The sequence below is a fragment of the Sciurus carolinensis genome, chromosome 3, assembly GCF_902686445.1.
Source record: "Sciurus carolinensis chromosome 3, mSciCar1.2, whole genome shotgun sequence".
In the NCBI taxonomy this organism is placed as follows: Eukaryota; Metazoa; Chordata; class Mammalia; order Rodentia; family Sciuridae; genus Sciurus; species Sciurus carolinensis.
The window spans coordinates 18,354,784-18,361,384 of NC_062215.1; positions in this window are offsets into that span (position 1 = coordinate 18,354,784).

Genomic DNA, 6,601 nt, shown 5'->3' on the forward strand with positions numbered 1-6,601 from the left:
ATTACATGCTTCTTTTAAAAATTTACAGCTAGCCTGGTGCAGTAGTTTATGCCTGAAATCCCAGCAACTCAGGAGGCTGTGGCAGGAGAATCTCAAGTTTGAGGCCCACCTTAGCAATTTAGGAAGATTCACACAAAATTAAAAGTAAAAAGGGATGGGGATGAGACTCACTGGTAAAGCACCCCTGGATTCAATCCCCAGTCAACAATTTACACCTGTGCCAGGTGGTACTCGGCTATTTGAGATGCTGAAGCAAAAAGACTGCAAGTTCAAAGCCAGCCTCAGCAACTTAGCAAAGGCCCTAAGCACCTTAGCAAGACTCTGTCTCAAAAGAAAAAGATTAGGACTGGGGATGTAACTCAGTGGTAAAGCGACCCTGAGTTCAATCTCCAGTACTGCCCCCCCCCAAAAAAAAGTAATATATATGTACATATCTTAAGAATTGAAAGTACAAAAGTGTATAAAATGGATTTAAAATATCCTTTTCCCAACAGTGTCTCTGTTGAAGCGCCCATTCTGGTGAATTCCGCCACAGGTTTCCCCACATGTATCAGCCTGTCAGCAAGGCATCATCCTAGAAATCTCATTGTTTCACTTCCTACACCTCAGAGTGCTTTTTACAGCTCTGTCACCCTGCCTCCTGCTGGGGATCACTCCCCTGTTGGCACAAGTTGGACGCCTGGCTGCTGCAGCGTAGTGTCTTTGCCACAACAGCGTTCAGGATTCTTTAGAACGAGAGAGGATCCTTCGCAGCTCACTCTCTAAGTGGTAATTTCTAGTATCTTCATTAATAAATTCCCTGAATAAGGATTGATAAAATGTTTTGGTTTTTTGTTTGTATTTTTTTGTACCAGGGATCGAACCCGGGGTGCTTAGCCACTTCCCCAGCCCTTTTTATTTTTTTATTATGAGATAGGGTCTCCACTAAGTTGCTTGAGGCCTTCCTAAATTGCTGAGGCTGGCCTCAAACTCACAGCCTTCCTGTCTCAGCCTCTCGAGTTGCTGGGATTACAGGCGTGTGCCACTGCTACTGAGCGATGGGCTGTTTTAAGCACCGTCCTGAAAACTAGAAGCCATATTAAATTTAGCCCAAATAAATTTCTCAGATTGAGAATCTCCAGATTTAGGCCAGCTCATGGGAAGATGGAGGTCAGTAAGTACCCACTCCTGATGTGGTCCAACCAGAGCACAGGGACTGCTTCCCTAGAAATAAAGTGCCCTCACCAAGGAAGGTGACAGCCTGCTGGGGTTTGCTCTGTTTCTGTGTGACATGCTAAAGGAGGAATGTGGGTGGGTTGGGACGTGTCCAGAGCAGAGTGACAGAGCAGGGCAAGGCTTGGGGCCCGTGGCCTACCAGGAGTTCTTAAGGAATCTGAAAGGGTTTTTAGCCTGAAAGAGAAGACTTACGTGGGGGATGTCGTGGCGTTTATGTGAAGGAAGCGGAGCCAGAGGGTAGAAAATTTGAGTTTCCCAATAAAGAATCCTTCACTTTTAGAAGAATCCACACAAAGGCCAAGTGTGCAGAAGGAATGGAGGAGGGGTTGGCAGATGCCTTCTCCGGTTCCTTTCATCTCCAGATACCGTGTTTCTGTGGAACAAGCAGGGTTTCGTCTCCATCCCCTTCACGACGTGATTAGGGTTTTTTCTTTACGTCTTTTATTCTTTCCCCTTAAGTGGGGGAGACGCAGGGCAGGTAATTTTAGTAAGTAAACACTATAAAGCTTTGACGGTTACGAATGGCTGGGGAAAGGAATGAACCCGTAAAAGTCCTCGGAAGGGGTGGCTGGCCAGTGTTTGGGGGCGGCAGTGCTTTTCCATCTCAGAGCTGTTTTTCCACTCTGGGCCATGTCAGCATCCTCCCCAACAAGTGTGGCAGGTGGGCCTGTGTAGACGCTCTGGGGAGGACACGGCCCTTGAGCCAGACTCCCTTGGTGGCTTCATGGAGCTTTACATAAAAGCAGCAGCGCCGGGCGAATGGTACCGGCTGCATGAGGGGTGAGCTGGAGGTGGTGCGTCCTCTTATTGCCTGTGGAGTGGGGACACCAAGAGCCCCCCATCTGGTGTTTGCAAGTAACACCTGAGATGCCTTTTGGGTTGGCTCACAGCCAGTGCTCCACAGCTAGGGGTGGTGAGTTCTAAGGTTTCCTGGAGGGGTGCTGGAAGCGTGAGGTGCCCACTGACAGATCCAAAAAGCCGACAGGGGAGCTAATGGTGGGGTGGAGGTTGGGAATATAATTCCAGTGTTTTATTTGCAGCAACAGGTAGGTTATTCTTTCATTTCTATTGTGTAATGAAAAAGAAGTTTCCACACTAAGCGCCTACCAGGGAGTATGTCTCAGGTTGTGTTGTGACTACATCCAAAGTCACTCAAATTCCAGATCAAACCCCAGTTAAAGAGTAACCACTGTGCGCCAGTCTAGATTTTCAGGTCCTCTGTGTGCTTCCCCGTGGTTCTAGCCCCACACACCACCGTCCGGCCTGCTTTAGTTTTTGTGTGGCACTGATTGACTCTTTCTGCAAACACTGATTAAGCCCAGAGCTGCAGGTACCAGATTCCATGCTGCAATGACCCTCAGGAGGCAGGCCTGGTGCCCCCTTGTGGGGGGAGTAGGTGGGCCCCCCAGGCTCAGGGCGCTGACGGAAAGTACTCCAAGAGCACAGGGCAAAGGCACCTGTCCCAGGCTGGCTTTCTAGAGCAAGTGACAGGTAATTAAGGCCTAATGGATGAGCAGGAGTCAAAGGGCGAGGGGTGAAGTCATAAATGGGAGGAGAGCCCGAGGGTGAGAACTTTCAAGGAACTCAAAGAAATTCCCCAGGTCCCACCCTAGAAGGAAAGACAGGTGGAAATGAGCGGCAGAGGTGAGTGGGGTGCCGTAAGCCAGAGCCAGGCTGCAGGAGCGGGAGGGGCGGTGGCTGGAAGTGGAGCTGGCTGTGGCCTTGAGCCAGAGAGCCAGAGGGTCAGGAGGGTTTGGAGTTGACCGCCCCCCACGTTTGCTTCCAGGACTGGAGGGGTGGGGAGCAAGCAGCTGGCTGTGGGGGCAGGCGAGTCCGAGGAGAGGCTTAAAAGCACCAGGGCCAGTTGGCTTTGGTGACTCGTTTGTTTTTTTTAAGGGTGGAAAGACCTTGGGTCATGGAAAGGAGGAGAAGATGCTGGGGGAGAGGACTGGGGAGTGGCAGAGCGATGTCCTAAGATGGTAGGGCGATGTAAAGGGGGAGGGGTTGGCCCTGGCGGAAGGTCCTGGAAGTGCTGGCATGAATGCAGGTGGGGCTGGGGCTCCCAGCCTAGAGTGCAAGGCCCCGGTTCCATTGTAGCGTGGCAAAACAATAAAAAATAAAGCGGGGAGGACCCTCAGACCGGGGGGAGTGGAGAGAGGAGAGGAGACGGTGTGTGTTATCTGGGTGAGAAGGAGTGGGTCGAGGGAGTTTGAAGACAGCAGCGGGGCTGAGATGAAATGCTGGGCAAGAGGGAGGACAGCCACCCAGGGCAAAGCCAGGGGCCGCAGCTTGTGTGCCCAGCTGAGGCTGGGGACTGGTTTTGCAGTGACATCAGTCTAAGCCTTCCTGGGGGTCTCTTTCCCCCTAGGAAAAGCCCCATCTCCACCACTCCACTCCTGTGCGCTAGTGCTCCACCCAGGAGCGACCCTCTGATTGGAGAAGTGACAGTCGCCCCATGACCAGAGCTCCCCTGGATGAACATCCTTTGGCCTGCCTTTGGTGGAGAGGCTGGCACGTCTTCACAGTGATCTCTGAGATGAGGGTGACACCTTATTTTCAGATAAACCAGGATCAGGCTGGACATGGAAGAGGCTGCAGGGGTCAGGCTGGAGGAAAGGCAGATAGCAAGTTTATTTTTAAACCCAAGTGGGCACTAGAGCTGCCAGCAAGAAGCAGACGGCTCCTGGGGAGAATGGAGATTGGCAGACGGTCAGACACTTGTCAGGAAACCTGGAGGCTGCCCAGCGGGCAGGGGTTCAGGTGGCTGAAGGCCAGAGCCATGCGGGAGGGGTTGGAGGGGGTGAGAGGAGCAGAGTTAGCACCTCGGAGTCCAGCTCCAGCACTGCTAAGGGAGGCAGTGGGGTCGGGAGGCTGAGACCCGGAGGCCAGCAGCCCCCTGAGGAGTGCCTATGAGAACTATCCTTGTTCCCTCACCGGAGGCGTGTCGAGTGTGGTCTCGATCAGTGGTCAGATGGATCGTGTGACAGGCTCTGTACAGGAACAGAGGACAATCAGGAGTCTGTCAGGGACTCCTTGCAGTTAAAACTCCCTCATCAGAGGTGTTCCGTCAGCATTCCACAGAGCCAGGTGGCACTTAGTCCTAAGAGCTGACTTGGAATGCAGCATGTGGCCCGGTGGAAGGCCACCGTCCCTGCTCTGCGCAGAAGGCACTGTCCATGACTTCATAGTGCCATGGACTCACCAGGGCTAGGACAGAGGTTCGGGGATGATGACAGGCACTCTAAGAACTCCAGTGCTCCCAAGGCCCTCTTCAGGAACTGTCACCAGGACTGGTCCCCAGGTCGTAAGAACTCGGCAGGCCTTCAGAGGACATGATAGCAGTGGCTCGAGCCCCAGCACTGACCCTCCTTGTTTTATTTTCGACAGCAGATGGCTTGGAGAGCCAGGCCCACAGGCAGGAGTTCTGAGGGTTTGGCTGGAAGTCTTCAGGAGTCTTCCTTGGCACCCAACCTCAGGGTTGGCTGCTTCTCTCTCCCGCTGACCTTCTGGAAAGGTTGGTAGAAATCTCATATTACCTCCAGCAAGTCCCAGGGCACAGAGCCCCTTTCAGGGCAAAGCAAATGTAGGTCTCTCACTCTAGTTATAATTCCCCATCCTGCCTCCTCTCTTGCCTTCCAGAAAGGACTGTATGTTCAGGTTCTGCTGACCTCTGATGAGGCAGCCTCAGTTATGCCTGATCCAGGTCCCACTGTGCCTGTCTGCTTCCTCTTACGTCCTTATTTGAAGCTTCTGGGTTTCAGTATTGCTACTCCATAGCACCAGTTATAGCCACTTGTAGCCACTGAACACTTGAAATGTGTGAATGCATCCCAGATTTCAGACTTAGTGCAAAAAAAGAAAGAAGAAAACAACCTAACGTCTCAATAATTCTTCTTGGTTGACTACATTTTGAAGTGAGAATGGTGTGGATATATTAGATTTAATAAAATGCATTATCTTTTTTTTTTTTTTTTTAACTAGGTTGCTAGACAATTTTAAAACTCACATGTAGCTTGCTGTGAGGCCACATTCTATCCTACGGGACAGCGCTGGCTAGACACAGGCGTGAGTCATGATGGATGTATCATTGTCCCTTTCACTTAACAGGTAGACTTTCTGAGCACATGCAAGGTGCAGAGAGGGCTTCCTGACCCCGCTGTCCATCCGGGCCACCTTCAACGGGAGAGGGAAGGCAGTGAGCGCCTGTGTCAACCTGAGCAGACAACTGGGAACTGGAATCCATACCTAAAGGGTGTGTGCTAACTCATTCGTGGGCGCAGGGGGGACTCAGAGGCAGCTGGGCATTGTGATCGAACAGAAGGACTTTCTACTTTGGAAAAAACACACGAGTATTTCTTGCAATAAGCGGCCTTCCTGGCAAATTTCAAATTCCTGGTCCCATTCCCCATTGTTTAGGAACCACATGTCCCAAAAAAAAGTCACTCCTCTCAGGTGATCTGTTTGGGACAGACCTGAAGTTCCATTCCAGCTCACGGGCATTTCTTTACTCCTGGCAAGTTGTGGAGAGGCGCTGGCATCGAGGCAGGCAGGACAGGGGCAGAAGGTGTGGGCGCCCGCAGGTAACACAGCACCAAGACTGGGAGGTGGCAGGTGACCCTGCCTGAACTTTCAGGACTGCTGAACCACCCCTGTGCCCGCTCTGCCAACTATCTGCCAGCAGCTATAATTTTCAGTCCTTCAGGGGCCAGCAGTGGACACAGCAGACTGGGAACTGAGAAGGGGTTAAGCGTAGAGATGGAGCCATTGAGAGGCAGGAGCGATGGAAAAAGTTAAAAATAGGGAATCCAGTCCAGAGCAAGGAAGCAGGGCACACCCAGACCTGGGTCCTTGACTGCTGGGTTTGAGAATGACTCTCGTCCCTTCACCCCGCACACGGAATGGGAAAGACTGCTGGGGATGCCTCAGGTGTTCCCCTGCGTCCAGGGGGGACAGATGCTGGAGTAGGTGGGGACTGGGAGTCTAAGTTGAACATGACCCTATGTCCTGTCTCTGCATACGAATTCAGGTGCTCCTGGGAGTTCTGCGTTTGGGAATAAGGCCTGAACCTGGCCCTCCTAGCTGCCTTCCCCAGGCTCCTGCCTGGTGCTGCATTGTCTTCTTTCTCTCTCCACATTATCTCCTCTCTATTCTTCCGTCCCTCCTTTGCCTGCGCCCCCTTCTCTTCCCTGACTGCACCAGACTTCCAGTGCCAGATGGACCCTCCCATGGTAGGTCCTTCCCTCCCTCCTCCCCAGACAGAGCACCTCCTGGTCCAGAGGAGCCTACCATGCCAGAGTAGGGTGGGGAGCAGGTTCTGGGCTCATACTGGGGCCACTAACCAGGGGAGGGGCTCAGGCCCAGCTCAGCAGAGAGAGTAGAGGTGGGA